Raw genomic sequence first — 17,001 nt, 5'->3', positions numbered from 1 at the left:
TTGCGCATTAGGTTTGTTCTAATTCCAGCACAAATAAATTGTAGCTTAAAAGCATTGATATTAGGGTGGATTGAGTGACATGTGTGCTGAAAACTATTTGAAATAAGTTTGAAAATCAATTTGGCTTCTTTATTGAAGAGTGAACCGCATTTCTGTGTGCGAGTATGTTAGAGAAAGCCAACCTTGCCGGCGCCAACGAGTCTACCATTCCCGTCGCTTCGATTCGACTTGTGTCTAAAGAAAAGCCTATCCACTCGCAGGATGGACCGTTTAATCTGCGCTACTTGAGTTTACAAATATTACAATAAAATGTTTATATTCAACAATTTTATTAAGTTTGAGGCCATTTAGGTACGAAAAGGAAAGGATTTGCTTTTTTAGGTGGCTTTTTTTTTTGCAAATTATTGCCAGGAATGATTAGGGAAGCTTGAAACTCCGACAAATAATTAAAACGTACTTTGGTGCAGTTTTTATACGCCTATTTATTTTAGAAAAATCGCTTTCTGTTTTAAGTCTCAGCCATAATTTGATAAAAACTACTAACGATCGAATATTATTTGTGAAAGTTCTCTTCAGATGGATGGCATAGCGTGAGAAATTATTTTTTTTAAGAGACGTATTTTAAAAATTATGACTCGGACTTTTGCACAGCACTCTTAAACAAATGCTCCTGAAGAGCTTAACCAAACATTGGATCAGTGTATTCAGACAAATCTTTGTTTATTTCTGAATATTAAATGTTAAAAATGCTAACTATTATATATAAATAAAATCGTAACTTTAATAGGGAACCGCTACGTATGTAATTACTTCTATGCACGTCTGCATAATCTGCAGCATCCAAATTTCAAACGTGTTGGAACGCCCATGAATCACAGAGCATTTTCATATACATAAGTATGTATGCCAATTCGGTGTAAAAATTTGTGTGTGACACTAGCTACCCCACCCTTTCTATTAACATAATATGCATAAATGTATGTATGTATGTACAATTACACACAGATGCACATAAAAATATTGTCTGATTGCATTCGGGTAATTTTTTCATACAGGCGCGCCAAAAATGTGCTAACTATGCAACTTTGTATGTATGCCCGAATGGCAATTTACGCGCGAATCTAGGGGCGCAAATGAGCGCTGTTGAACCCCTTTGTTACAAACGCGGATGGCAGATTACGGAAATGACTTTGTTGTGTCGCGGCCGCTCCCTGTTCGTAATCCAAAGTGTAATTTTTGAGGTTCGCATGGAGCGCTTGATGGATGATGCGGCTCCTCAATGCACCGTTTTTTACATAATGAAGGAAAAAATGTGCGATATGGTCGAATATCTCAACGTTTATGCTCGCATCGTTTTGAAGGTTTAAAAAAAAAAAAAAAAAAATCAAGTGATCACTTGCTTAGGTCAATGTTCTCAAGGGCATTTTCTTTCCAAATGTCCTTTGGACCTTTGTATAACAGGCAACTTGGCGTTAACTAGTGGAACTATGGGACCAGAGCTTACTATCACACGATTAGTCCTGGGACCGAAACCAGTGACTTTTAACACTAATGCTTGAAACGCATTTAAAGAAACCACCGACCAAGGTCTACTCTACTGTGTCTAAATGGTTAGAGGTGCGTACTACCACTCCGAAAGACCTGGGCTCGATCGCTGTTGTTTTCTAATAGTGGTCGCAAACATCCGAGTGTATTTGTGCCATGAAAAGGCTTTTCAATAAAATTAATTTTTCGTTCGGAGACGGCGTAGAACTGTAGGTCCCTCCATTTTGTGTAATAACATTAGTACGCACACTTAGAAAAAAAGTGTAAGCGCCAAAATATTATATTATCTACTATTATAGTCTTATGTAAATAGATAATAATTTTGGCGACGATAGAGCTACTACACCGCGAGAGAGATTAGATCAAATCCTATTTTTGGCCATTGTCAAAGCGTTTAGATAATGCCGTTAAAAACTTGGCAACTGTGGATTGAAGTCCAGTCCCGTTATGAAACGTATGTATGTAGTGCTCGGAACCAACTTTAAACTGTTATTCTTGCAAAAGGTTGTAATTCCAGCATACATTGAATAACACCTAGCAAAGAATGCTCCTTATGCGATTTTTCGCGCGGCCAACATTGCCGCCGCCGGAGTTTCAATGGATGCAGATGAATATACATAGCTTTGATATAGCTATGAAGTAACACTATTGATCTGCGTCTAAATACATACTTACAAATGTGTGCAAGTATATGCATAGTTACGTAGTATGTATTTAAATAACATCTTAGCAAATCTTTCCTGTGTGCAAACCTTCCTTTGTTCCTATAACATACAAGACATATTTATTCCAATTTGAATGAAACTGCAGCATCGGAAAGTAAAGATTAAAGCAAAAACGATTGATTAATTTAAAAAAAACATTGCATATTAGTAAAGCAAAGTTTGGACCGAAGATAAACACTTCGCCCCTATTGTATTTGGATCTGCGATAGTTAACTCATTGATGTTTGATTTTTTGCTACGATACGAGTACTTTTGTTTTTTAATGCAACTCCAATTTTAAATACATAACTAACTATGATTGTTGCACGTGTTCACAACCGGTATGAGATTAGCAAATGCTTCTCTAGAGCACCACAATTGAATTGTACGTAAAGCGCGACGAAAACAGTAAACAACAACACACTCCAATTAGCCGGTGTTGATCACAACATGCTTCTGCCGTATTTGTTGATCTAAGCGCGCGAACGTCACACTACCTTGCAGAAAAATATCGGACTGGATGCTTCGAATGCGCCTGCACCGCAGTCAGGGCTATGAAGTGTTGGAAGCACCATCGCCAGCGATCACTGTTGGATGTAGAGGCGCTCGGACAAGTTCCCCATACCCTCGATGGAACATACAGTCGCACAGCCGTAACGCCGCAAACAGCAAAGGCAAATACGAAAATTCGAATTAAACTCACCACACTACCTGTCGGCACGTCGGCTGTGAATTTCATGTGGGAGCGCTTCTTTTTTAGCTTTTTCCATCAGTGTGCTTCTTTATTTTCTCGTATTTCGTTTTAATAATAAATACTCCATACAATTCAGCTGACTTAAGTATGTATGTATGTACTACATAAATGTGTGCATCTCTGTATGTAGACAGACATAGATAGACTTTAGCATCCGTTTAGTCGTCTCTTATTTGAGCCACCGGCAGTCGAGAACCCGCAGCAGCTGTTGTCATTGAGTAGTAGTAGTAGTAGTTGTTGTTGTTGTTGTTATTGTGTTGTGTTGTGGTTGTTTTATATTTTGCTTCCGACGCTGTTATAGCACTGTTATTGCTGTCCACTGATCGGTTGATTACTTTACCGTTGCTTAAGGTGGAGCTACGCCAAATGACGACAAGTTTGAGCTCGCCTCATTTGGTACGACAACGAACGAAACGAAAGCACAAAGACGCTGACGTTGGGTGTATTGGTGTTCCTGTTGCTGTTGGTTGGTGATTGCTCCGCTCTTCACTAGCCAAGTGTGTATTGGTGTATGTGATTTTGTTCAGGGTGGTATATTTGACGAATGCCTTTGCAGAAAACTTTTTCACATGCAATAATAATGCAAGCAAACATACACAACATACATACATACATATGTATGTATGTACATGCAAGTGATCTATGAGCATGATGATGCTACAAACGATATGCATATCGAGCAACATTAACTCTCACATTATGCTAATGCGAATTGTGAATGCCCGTAGAGTGCGGACTATTAGCTAATAGGGTAGCGTTTTTCACTTTTTTATTAGCAATAATATACATACATATGTATGTATGCATAAAGTATTTTTAACCATTTTATATTAACTAAATTAAATTCTTAAACAAGTCGGAATTTAAAACCACAAATGCAAATGTATTCTTCTACTAAAAGATTATTAACTCTTGAAAATACATATCTAAGTAACAGCTATATTGCGTGCTTGCTTACATACACGTTCGTACTCGTTATGTTAGCTAGCCCCATTATTTCAGCATGTTTTAGTTTCGGCTCCCATCCATTGGCAATTTTAGCATTTAATTGACTGATTGGTCTGGTGACTGTGGCATGCTTGTAGTCTTCATTCAATTCGTTATTAACAACCAACGTTTTTTTTATGTCCATACATACATGCATACACACATATGTACATACATATACTATTTATGTGCATACGACTATACGCATATGCATTTTATTTTTTGATAACACCAACGCACTCACGAGCACTTTACCACGCTTCGTTAGTCGAAAAATGTTTGCTCACGTTGACAGGTTGATCACTGATGCTTGATCAGTCAAGCATGTATGTATGTATGGATGTAGGTATACAGCTTCTCTTACTGCTTCTATTCATTTTAAAACTAAAGCATGTTACTTTTTTCTGGTCAGTTATTTTTGTCACACTCGTCCAAATCCAAAATGCATCCAAAGACGCTCTGCACGATTTTGTTGTCTCTGTCAATTCGGCATTAAACGCATGTGGCGCACTCTTCACGGCGCAATCGATGCCGTGCTGCAGCTAGTGGAGTCCATTCATCTGCCTTGGCCGCAGCATAACAGCATGAGCCAGCCAGCGAGCCTGCGCTCGTTCACAGCCAACTAACTAATCCATTTTGGTGGTAGCATTTGCGCTCACTGCGGCCGTCATAGCCATAGCGCAGCGCAGCGCAGCATTCAAAGCATAGGAAAGCAGCGTGCTCCAATTTTATTCACATCCATCGCCATTTTTGGCCACTAACCCATCAGAACAAGTAGTGATCAGAAATCAGTAGTGATGTACTATGTAGTGTTGTACATGTTTTTATTGGAAAGGCCGAATTTATTTAAATTTTAATTGAAATTGTCGTCGTTACCACTGTTGAACGACAACGACAACGACGACGACGATGACAACGACGACTACGCCAACAACGACAACGCCGAAGACGACGTTATCTGCATTGCTTGGGAGTTGAGAGCATCGAATGTGTGAATTTCCCACGCTCTATATTTTGCATTTGTATTGATGTCAGTGGAGTTATTGTTTATTCATTCGCAGTTCGGACTGGTCGAATTGGCAAATATAGGTACAAAAATATGTATGTCTGTATGTGTGTGTATTTGTACTTTTTGCTCGCGTGAACTGCGAATAAAGATGCTGATAGCAATCTATAAGTAGACTTAAAAAGCATAAAAACGGTGCATACCTACAAAATAGGAAAGTGAGCTAAAAAGATTGGAAAATCGATTGAGCGCATTAAACGCCTAAGTGATTTTCGCTCAAATATACATGTAGTTATGAGAAATTCTTTCGTACGTGTACCAAATTAAAAAGTATGTATACTTGCAAATGTGTGTAACTACTACAGATATCCATATTGGCGCGAACATCCTTCTCCTCCAATTTGGCCTACGAGTAGAGCGACTTACACTCTTATGCTTATTTACATGCACCAGTAAAGCCTAGAATCCATTGATGTAAAAAATTTTGTTATAATTTGATATTTCCATAAAATTATTCAAAATCCCCTTACTCCTTTTTCAGCTCCATTTTCCTTTTTCCCTGCAAACCAAAGCTCCCGAAATCTTAACGAAATCTTTAGGAGCATCTCATTTCTGTAACGCTTTTTTTTACGAATCTTCAAAGAAAATTACATATATGAAGTGGTTCACGCGAACTCGTAAAGAAATTTCTGTACGAAAAATAAAGATAATGCTGAAAAAATTCTGCAAGAAATTCTTCATATCGCAGCATTATTTTCATTGTTTTACCGAAATTTCGTAAAACACATCGAAGTGTGGCACTGTTTATTTCATTTTAGAAAATTCGGCAAAAAATCGGAATTCTTCAAAATTTCTCCTACAATTCAGAATACTCTTGAAAAAATAGTTTGAAGGGTTGCTACACATGTTCGTACGAGTATGTACATACATACAGGTGTAGGTATTTATGTAGTTCGTATAACACTAGTTTACACGAAAAATTAACCTTTGTAAAAAAGTATTTTCTAGGCTAAGCGTAAGAAGCGTTATCGAGATTTTTCCGAAAAACGTGTTTTTTGGTACTTTTCGCAGTTATTCGTAATCGACGCAATCAACCTACCGTTCGAAAGGTAGTGATGTGCCCTTTACAAAAAGATATAACTTGTGCAGATTTGTATAAAAATTATTTGTTTTACTAGTGACCAAAGTCGAAAAAAGTGAAATTTTCAATCAATTTTTAAAATAACACATTTTTAGTTTCTTATTTTTGATGAAAAAAAAAAATTGTTTTTTAATATTTATTTTTTAACTTTAATAAAAGCTTAGTCATTACAGGAAATTTTGAGTCTAAGATCATCCAAATTGGATAAGAAATGTAGATGTTATGGAGCACTGAGTAAAAATTTTAACTTTGCATTTTTTACACAATCACGCTTTTGGTCGAAAATAAGCTTTTCCCTTTGAAATTTTTCGTTTGTGTTGGGTAGAGTCTTCCCGAACTTGCATCCAGCAGTAGTCACCCATCATGTCTTCGTGCCGAAAGCCTTCATATCGTTTTTCGAATGCTGCGATGTCCTGATGGAATCTTTCGTCTTGCTCATCGCTCTCTGCCCCCAAATTCAAAGGAAAAGCGTTGAAATAGCTAAGCAGAAAATGCATTTTCAATGACATGCGGGCTCCTGGAAAAGAAATAATTTTTAACTTCTAAAGATATATGTATAAAACTAACTCAAATTTGAAAAAAAAATGTAAACAAAATTTTTGTAATAAAAAAATAAGCATCTAAAAATGTGTAATTTTCAAAAATGATAAAAAATTTCACTTTTTTCGATTTTGGTCGCTAGTAAAAATCAATCAAGCATCAATACCTTTCGAACGGTAGTTCGCTTGCGTCGATTAGATGATTTTTTCAAAAGATACTGACAAATAACTGCGAAAGTTACCAAAAAACACGTTTTTCGAAAAAATCTCGAAAACGCTTCTTTGAAAAAAATAATGGGTATTGTTTTCGTGTTGAACGATCCAAAATTAGCTTAGAAAACATATTTTTTCTTAGGTTAACGCGATTACGGCAAAATTTGTCGTCTAGTGTAATCCAATTGCCAACAAGTTCGCGCCTTAAGTCCTTTGATTTGTATGCTCGTTGTGCACCCAAATGGCAGTGCATAAAAATGACACCAAGTCCGGCAGACACAAAGCGTCTGCCTTTTTTTCAGCGCTCACGTTGTACTTGTAACTGCAGTCTAATTGTTGGAACGAAGTCAAAACATTTATATGCATAACGCATTTATATGGCGCCTATTATTGACCGTTTATCGTTGATTGTTCGCTGTTTGGGCCTGTTGTTGCGGTACCCGAGTTCTGTGAAGTATGTACAAGGAAAAGAAACTATTTCGACACCTTTGCAAGCAATTTGCAAGAAGCGTTCATTGAATATATTATTATGTTTGCATAATATGGACAACGCGGCTAATCGTGGCAGGCAATGGCAAATATCGAGAACTTTTTTGCTTTGAAAAAACTCGCTGGAATGCCGCCTTTGGTAGTCGCCTGTAGGTTTCTGGAAAGTAAGGAGTTCGACCTAAAACTGTCAAAGCTGGCAATCGTCTTAATATTAGTTTTTATTGTGTTTAATATACTTATACATATATACATAGATATGTCTGTATGTACATACTTATTATATCAGCTAAACGATCGCCTTTTAAGTACCTTTTTTTATGGATGAATCAAAATCAAAATTTCAATTTACTAATGGGAAGATTCCATTGACACGTTTGGCAAGGGCGCTTTCAAGGAACAGCAACTACAAAATAAACATAAAAGAAATAACCATCCAAAACGAACGCATTGGGAAAACTTGCAAGCATCGAAGAAGGAAAACGATAAATCGTGCTGATGTTGAACTTTGCGCGATTTTCCCAAGAACTAGGCGCGATGCGGCTAGACGGTGTAGCTGAGAAATAAATTGTACAAAAAGGCATTCGACAAGTTGTATGCTGGCGATATTGCAAAAGTAAATGGTACGTTTGAAAACAAACGAAGACGTCGCCACAGCAACGAGACTATGCAGCTTTCTGATAAAGTACATATATATGTATACATATGTTGGCACATACCCTGCAGTGAAAAGCCAAACCAATTAGGAAAAATACTAGTTCATTAACTAGTATGTGCCTAGCAGTTGGACAATTTCGAAGAACTTAAGCATTCAGCGTCATCTGCCATTGAATAGCCAAAGCCAAAAATAAAATGCAATTAATTGGTTTTCTTAAAAATGTCAGCTGTGGCGTCACGTGAAGCCTACTGGTTCTGGTTCTGAGATCGCAGGTTCGAAGCCACTTGTGCCATAAAAAAAAAAAGAAATATATTTTTTTAATTAAGTTTAAAAATTACAATAAAAACCCTAAAATAATGAAACTAAATAAATAAATTAAATTAAATTAAAAAAATACGCCTGGCGTGATTTATTGGACTTGGTCAAAATCGCTTAGGCGGTTACAGCACCATTCCAGAAGAAGAATTATTGGTTATATACTGGGTTAAGTACCCACCAAATAAAGCATTGAAAATTTATAATATGACACGCCTCCGTGCAGCCAAAAATGCACAATTAGCAACACAAGGAAGGTTCGACGTTCGAAAGCTGCAATCCCATCGGGCGGCCAGCGTTTTCGCGACTCGTCTATCACGGCTGCTGTCTGAGAGCAGTCTTCAATAAACCGATATATGCATGTAGGCAAGTAGTGGACTCATGTGACCGAATGAGTACGCCGAGGAATGTCACACGAAGCTGCAGAAACAAAGTAGTTAAGGCTGAGCCTGCCTAAAACTACGATATGTAATTTTAATTCTTCTTCTTATTTAGCGCTGTAACCGCTGTCAAGTTGAAATAGCGGCGAATCAGCGGTTAACGTGCAGACTCTGCACGTCGATGATGTGGGTTCGATTCTTACTGACGTCTAGAAAAAGAAGTTTGATGAGGAGATGTAGTGATCTCCCAAATAGCAGCTATAACTTCTACCACTTAGACTTTGTTGGGTTTTCCATTTTCTAAGGTTAAAGCTGGAAATAATAAAGATATAGTGAGCTCTAGAAGGAAGTACTCGACTTGGAGCGAACACTTCTCCACCCCGCTGAATGGCAATTGAGGATGACCGAGGCGATGTACCTCCACCCGACTATAAGTAGTGTAAAATTCTAAATAGCAGGCCAATTATGATTGAATATTGATTTAGTTTAGGTATTAAGATACCATCACTGTATGCATATAACAAATTTCGTTATCCATCACTGCAATTTTAAAAGTACCCTACAGGCAAAGCTACTAGTTGTGAACTAGAATTCCACCAGTTTACCTTTTAGCCCAACTAGTTCACATTGAGTCCTTTTTCAAGGTTAGCGACTGGTTTTTTTAACATGGTGATGTCATAGGAGATGTCCGCTCCTGCATCAGCACTCCATCAGTAGAAATACTAGTAGCATCATACCAGTTGACGGGATAGACTGCCAATTCATGCCCCGCGTAATACCATGTTCTGACCGACAACGAAAACACTTTGAAAACGAGCTTTGGGATTATGGGCTGAAGACTGTTCACACCGGTTGTTAGTGTTTTCGCTGACATTTCTTTCATCTTTTTATATTACAGGTTTGCTACACAAAAACAGAACCACAACACTTTTTCTTCATTTTCTTTTCATTTACAACCTTTAACTTTTATTCTTACTTCTACTTTGCCCAGCCAATTAACAATCAATCTGAAATAGTGTTATGCCGTTATGGATGATAAATAATCGAAAAAAAACTAATGAAGACACCGTTTGGAATGAGTGGAACATGAGTTTTCAAGTAGTTTTCAGCGAAAACTGGTTTTCGTTTGACAGATTTTACATGGACGAATACACAAGACGAGATCCGAGTTCCAACAAAGAATTTTTATTTTATATTTTTAATGTATTTTTTGTTTTCTTGTTGTTAATTTTTAATTTGCATTCTTGTAAAAAGAAAAAAAATATTTCATTTAATTTTTTATGGTATTTGAGTATTTAGGTTTTTTCCAAATGAAATGAAATTTACAATTTTTAATTTAGTATGTTTAAATCGAAATAATCAATTCAAAGACAGATATCGCTGATCGCATAAGTTGTTCGAAATCGTCGAAATAGTAGGGCGTCGCTTGAGCACGGACTAGTTAATGAACTGGTATTTTTACAGGCTGGTTTGGCATTTCACTGCGGAGAACTGGTATATTTATAGTCCATAAGAACTGGTATGAATTCCCCATTGAATACGAATACCAGTTTTCTAAGTAGAATTTCTACCAACTAGTTTAATTTTTGCAACGAGGAACTGGTATAACTGTAGTTCACAACGTACTAGTATGGCTTCCGTCCTTAAATAATAGTTCATGAACTGGAATTTTTGCATACTAGTTGAACTGTTCACTGCAGGGTATTTACTATATTCGTCTGCACCGTGCTGAACAAATATTAGTATAGTCGGTATATATGTACATACATACATAAGTATATGTACTTACATATGTATATGAATATGCAACATCTGCACGTGGTCACAACAAAAAAAGTCACAATTCTTTAATTATGCAATTTTTTAAAGTATTTATTTTCCGTTGTTAAAATCGACAGCTCTTCAACGCCATTAATGTTACTTATAACCGCTTGCCGAACGCTGCTAAACGCTGACCTCGATTCGATTTTTGAGTTATTGTATGTCAAAGATATTTTAGTTTGCATTGCAACGGTTTTGTGTCACAGATCTACACAAATACATTCATATATATGTATGTACATAGAATCACAACAGTCCGACTATTTCGACCGATACACAAAAGGTTTTAGATTCGCACAACTGGTATTGAAAAAATGATCCAGATTTGATGATCGTTTCTTGTGTCGATTTTTTTTTTCATTTTTTGTTGGTTTGCTATATTCTATGAGAAACTTTTGGCTACCGTCTACAGCAGTGTGAATTGCCATCACTGATCGCACTGACGTACTCGAAAAAAAAAAACTGTAGAAGCAAGAGCTAGAACCTGTACTTTAGTTTTAAGTATAAATACATACTTATGTGTGTTGTTGCAACAGCATACAAATTCCACAAAGAGTTTTTGGGGAATGATCCTGATGTTGCAGTCTTTGGCTGGGTCATTCCGTTCCGTCAATCAAATGGCTGCACGACCGGGGATAATGTGTCAGAGTACACCTGAGCATATTTAATAGGGGCAGCAGGCGCGCGTTTGATGAATAGGAACCCAGATCCATGTTTAGGGACAATGCTCACGTGGCTTAGCTGGACTAACGATAACACAGCAAGACTTAAGATCAACAAAGCCCTTGGGATCCATGAAATACTGTCTGAACTTTCCAAAGCCGGCGGCGAATAGCTGATCAGACCATTCCCACGACAGTCGAGTCTACCCAGATTTATATCTGGTCAAGGATCACTCCCCAGCATCACACCCAAAAACCTCTTTACAACAAGCTAATCAGGTGGATGTACCAGCTGTTAAACGCAATTCGGTCTGATGCAAGGCTCATTAATAGAACGTGCCTTGGTCTGATGAATACATAAATTATGAAGACCGGACTGATGGCCAGAGCTGCTAGTTGAGTCTTTTTCAAGCTATTTCTAACCTTTTATTTTATTTCCTGGCCTCGAAATTTGGGATCGTTATACCTTCTACGCTGTTCTCTACCTTTTTTTGACTTCTGAAATACTATTTTTTAATATATTTTAGGCTGCCGCTTTGACCGAGTGGTTAGAGGTGCGTACTACCGCTTCATAGCACCTAGGTTCGATCCCTAGTCCCAGCAACATCTAAATTATAAACAAAGTAAAAAGCTTCTCATAAAATCCATTTGCCGTACAGAGGCGGCGTAAAACTGTAAGTCACTCCCATAGACGAAAAATACACACCATATTTTACAAATCGTTTATGTTGTTGTTGTAGCAGCAGTTAGTTGTTTATTCATCTTTCCCATCTAACTCCTCCGACCTTTGGCCCAGTAAGCGAGCGGCCACGATCGGTGATGTCCACAGCGCTTCGGGTGACAGATAGATGGCGTAGGTAAACACCCTACACACGCATTGATTTATCGGCCAACCAGTTGACCAACCTACTTAACGAAATTCCCTACAAACGCACCAACTAGTTGGCCAATTTCATTTGAGTGAGAATATTTGAACTGTGAACAACACAATAGCACTGGTAAACTTTTAAGCTATGCCATGAATGCTTCTCATTTGTATGTATTTATTGTTGCTACCGCCCCCTTTGCGCAAATTATACGTATTTTCACTAGCGAAACGAACTGAAAAACACATGTTAACGTTGATGCGCCTTTAACAAAATGAAATCGCATTTTAGGTTGCCAACTTGTCTACACACAGAGCAACAAGTTGACCAATCTGACGAACAACTTGACAAAGGTTTGCCAACTTGTCTACACACGGCTTATTTACCACCAACTTCTAGCGGTTGGCCAACTGGTTGGCCAATAAATCGATCCGTGTGTAGGGCCTTTAAGGGCATGCGAAAATGTTTGCGGTGTCGCACAGTGGGACGTCTCCATATAAGCAGCGGCCAAAAGTAGTAATCGTACTGAGTAATATATTCTCAAGTGGGACCCTCAAAATTTAAAATATTTAACCATCGATTATTTTATTAATTTAAGATAGGTATTATTGCAATATGATACTGTGTGTTGACTCTAATGCAAATAGTATGCAAGTTATATGCAATTATTTTTTTATGCAGACTTTTACTAAAACTCAAACTTTAAAAATTGTCTGACGATATAAAACCTGTATTCCTTTTTGAATGTTTTTATTTTTATATATACTTATTAGTAAATTTGTACATAATTTTTTTTTTTTACTTCTGGGGCTCCGATTTTATTCGGACAAAATAAATTGTCGTTAGCAGTCGCTCGCTCTAAATTGGGAGAAAAAAAATGTTGTTCAACTCTTTTTTTGTTTACACTACAGCGTTTTTTCGATCACAGTGCATACGCTGGTAGGACACTCGCTATAATTGATTTTTCTTCTGTAGATCACAGTTGGCTACGAATTTATATATATATATATATATATGTATGTACAGTCAGCGTTAAAAATATGCATACCTTGACGTTTCGACGTTTTTATTTATTTATACTTTCCATGCCACATTTTTCTTATTTTTCTATAAAAATATGGTCATTCGGCAGCAGAAACCACAAGAATTCATTTTTTTAATTTCATGCAGAACTGGAAAATGCAAGAAATTCCAGCGTTGACAATGCTTTGGCCCGGCTGAAACCATTTATGCCGCTTCTCTGCTCTGCCTGCCTTATCGCACTATATTTTCTGCGAGTATTTAGTTTGTAGATATTAAAACAAAACATTAAAAAAGAAATAGTCAAATCAAGAAAAGTTATTATACTTTAAATCGCTCCAATACTTCTTTCATTTTGCACCATCCTTTTGAGTGCCACCAAGACCATTAAGGCTCACCGCCAGTTCTTTCCACTTTTCTTCACGAAATTTGGCACCATCTGCCGCAACAAATCTATAATTATAAATAATTGATATTCGTTTTTTATATTGAAAAGGCTGCATACTTATCGTTTGTAATGTCTACATTGTCGTCCAAATAGTTTAGTACCTTAGTACCTCTTGGTACCTTCTCCATCTTGTTGTCACGTATAAATAGGCTGTGAATAATTTTTTTTAACATTTGAAAAGTTTTTGACAGTTGGTTGCTCTGTTTCATAGGGCCTGTGCCAATTGATAGAAAAGTTCTATGGTGGAAAAACTTTTTACTATGGTGAGAAAATTTTACATTTCTGCTGTGCCAATTCGTAACTTTTTACTGCTGGAAATTTTTGACAGTTGCTTTGATGCACAAGAAGACTATCGAGTTTGCAATTTATAAAATGCAGCAATTATATAAAAATATTTGCCTTTGATGATTTCAATTCTTCTGGAACTGAAATCCATGCATTTATTAGACCTTTTAGCAGTAATATTAGAAATAAAAACACGTCAAAACCGTCTGGTAAGTGTGTTCACAAAAATGTTTAAAACCGTGTACAATTATTTCCAATAAAAACATATGTCGTTTTAGGGTATTATGTACATGCAACAAGACGTTTATTCCAAAATACTAAGCAGCATTATGAACGGCGATAACAAGACTACAAAAATGTATCTTAGGTTGTCCTCTGCTTCGTTTCGAAAAATTGTAACTCACATTCCCAAAAAGCGCCACGGATGGTCAGTGGAGTACGAAGTCATTTGCTTAATAAAGTCTTCAAATTATTTATATTGTTCTTACTCACTTCCAGCCTTCGTTGCTGTTGGCGTTCTTTGAACTGAACCAAACATCCTTGTCAATGCGCTTTTCCAGAAGGATTCTGCGTTCTGAACTGCTCCCTGTAAAATAGTATTTTTAATTAAAAAAACACATAACGCCTTTTCATATGTAAATCTGAAATTAAATCTTACAAGTTATATAGCTTTTCTTTATTTTTTTTAGTCGGCGGGACCATGTTCTTTTATTTCCACTCGCTTTTGTTTTCTTTAATTTATGTGTATACGTGCGTTGTTCGTTCTTCTTCTTGATAATGCTTGCTGTCAAATTTTTCACTAGCCCTGCCGTATCAAACATTTTTATTCACCTCATAGCTGTCAAAAATTTACTATCCACAGAACTTTTCTATCAATTGGCACAGGCCCATAGAACGAGAATCGCCAGGGTTGTGAAAAAGTGAAAATTTCGTTTCGTTTCATTTTTTCCATGTGAAAACATTTTGACGTTTCTTTTCATATTTTCACTGAACGCGAATCGAAAATGCAGTGAAAACGTGAAAATAGTTTTCCTTTCACCATTTCACAGAACGAAAATTGACCCCCTTAATTACAAACAAATGAGGTAATTCGCTTTCAAAATTTTATATGGCGAATTACGTAATTCGAAGGGTAATTGGCGTGCAAATTACGAATAAGAGAGCGAACTATGTACGTAATTGGGGTGCCGTGAGAAGCCGTATAACTGTCTATGATCTTTCGAAGACAGTAAATTGGACAATTCGGTCACGCCTTGGCTAGGGATGCAAGTTTTGGGGAGTAACATCGTTAAATCGATGTTTCGATGCATCGGAAAAATAAACATCGATGCTAAAATACTTCGCCAGAAAAACATCGATATATCGATGGTTTCCGATGTTTCAAAATTTGTTAGGTTGTAGTCACATTAAAAGAAAAATTTAATACTTTTAAATTCCAACTCTTTGTAATAATTCAATTAGAAAAAGACTTACATATGGATGTATTTCCCTTTATTTATTTACCATTCCTTTACCCTTCCTTTAAACAGAATAAAAATGCCTGCCTTCGTTAGTTCGCAGAGGCTAAAGTTCCAAGGCCCGATTTCGTTGAAATTTCAACGGGATCCTGGTCCATTTTTAATGACTAAGTAAGCATTTTTAATATCGAAAGAATAGCTAATAAAATTAATGGCCAGTAAAAAAAATTTTAGGAGCATAAATCGATGTTAAAACATCGCTGAAACTGATGTATCGCCAATTTTGCGATTTTGGGAAATTGTAAACATCGATGGCAAACATCGAATTTTGAACCCATATTATCGATGTTTCAAAAATATCGATGCATCGTTTGCATCCCTAGTCTTGGTTAATTTGAGAAAAAGAGGCAGGACAAAATTGCACAAAATCGCAGAATCAGGAAAAAGTGATTTGTGTTTGGATATTTTAGTAAATAATATGAAATTCACGCCAAACGACGCTAATGGCGCTTGCTGAAAAATGTATTGTCTTAATAATTGTCTGGACGCCTAATTTGACAACTAATACATACTAGCAGAGCACCCGACGTCGTCCGGGGTAAACAAATCAAAATATATAACAGTAATACAAATATTCTGTTCAGCACAAATTAGAGGAGGAAAATTATTTTCTTCAACTACTATAATATAAGGTTTCAAAAAAAAAACCCCAGTTTTTTAATATCAGAGCGGTCTAATAGTTGAATACATATTTATCCCAGTTTTACAAACACATTTATATAAACTTTATTCTTAACACCTCCCATATATACCCAGTGGGAATTAGGAGCACGTAATAATACCTTATTAGCAACTTACTCTTCACCTGGCAGTCATTACCATTTCCCTGCCGAACGTCCCTTACTTTTACAAAGGCATGGCCGCCTTATGTAAGTAGGAATTTAGAATGTACATTTGGTATCAGACATACTTCTGAGCCGCTATACAAAGTAAGTTACGTGTAATGCAGAGCAGTTGCTCGGAGTAGTTCGGTGCTTGGAAATAACTTCGGCTGCACGTTATTTTGCAACTGACAACGTAATGTGTCTTCGGAGGTGTTCATTTTGCCCTTTACTAGTAGATGGCATTGGCCATGATGACAATTTTGGTACTAAAAACTGAAAGAAAACATGGCTTACCTCGCAAGGTGCTTACCTATTTTCCCAGTGGGTATGTCTGCATACCAAATTTCAGGTTCATGTGACTTATGGTTCCCAATTTATGGCTGGTTAAAATTTCCACGCCTATGGGATGTGACCTTTTACAAACCCATTTATATATGCCTAACTATAAACTCCTACCACGGATATGTCTGCATACCAAATTTAAAGTTCATGTGACTTATGCTTTCGAATTTATAGCTGATAACAAATTTCACTCCTATGGGATGTGCCACGCCCCCTTTTACAAACTCACTTATAAGCACCTACCGTAGCGGTGCCTGCATACCAAGTTTGAAGTTCGTGGGGCTTATGGTTCCCAAGTTATAGCTGATAAAAAATTTCGCGGCTATGGGATGTGCCACGTCGCCTATTACAAACATGTATTTATATGTATATACCTTACTATCAGCGCCTACCATAGATATGTCTGCATACCAAATTTCAAGTTCATGTGACCTATGGTGTCGAAGTAATAGCTGATAAAGAATTCCACGCCTATGGGATGTGTCACG

The 17,001-nt window shown here is 36.9% G+C and overlaps 1 protein-coding gene and 1 long non-coding RNA gene across 3 annotated transcripts in view; one reads left to right on the top strand and one right to left on the bottom strand.

Annotated features, from left to right (window-relative positions):
* Nucleotides 1-17,001, top strand: part of LOC118744382 (lysophosphatidylserine lipase ABHD12) — a 58,867-nt gene that overhangs the window by 25,723 nt on the left and 16,143 nt on the right. The gene's annotated exons all lie outside the window — the stretch shown is intronic.
* On the bottom strand, nt 13,131-13,675 carry LOC118744386. The gene is made up of 3 exons (XR_004993532.1): nt 13,603-13,675; nt 13,443-13,550; nt 13,131-13,348 (listed from the first exon to the last, which is right to left on the bottom strand). It is a non-coding gene; the product is annotated as an uncharacterized LOC118744386 (long non-coding RNA).

The sequence above is a fragment of the Rhagoletis pomonella genome, unplaced genomic scaffold, assembly GCF_013731165.1.
Source record: "Rhagoletis pomonella isolate Grant_MI unplaced genomic scaffold, Rhpom_1.0 Rhpom_scaffold_00008, whole genome shotgun sequence".
Classification (NCBI taxonomy): domain Eukaryota; kingdom Metazoa; phylum Arthropoda; class Insecta; order Diptera; family Tephritidae; genus Rhagoletis; species Rhagoletis pomonella.
The sequence above is the reverse complement of the archived record's forward strand: the minus strand, read 5'-3'. Positions and strand labels throughout refer to the sequence as shown.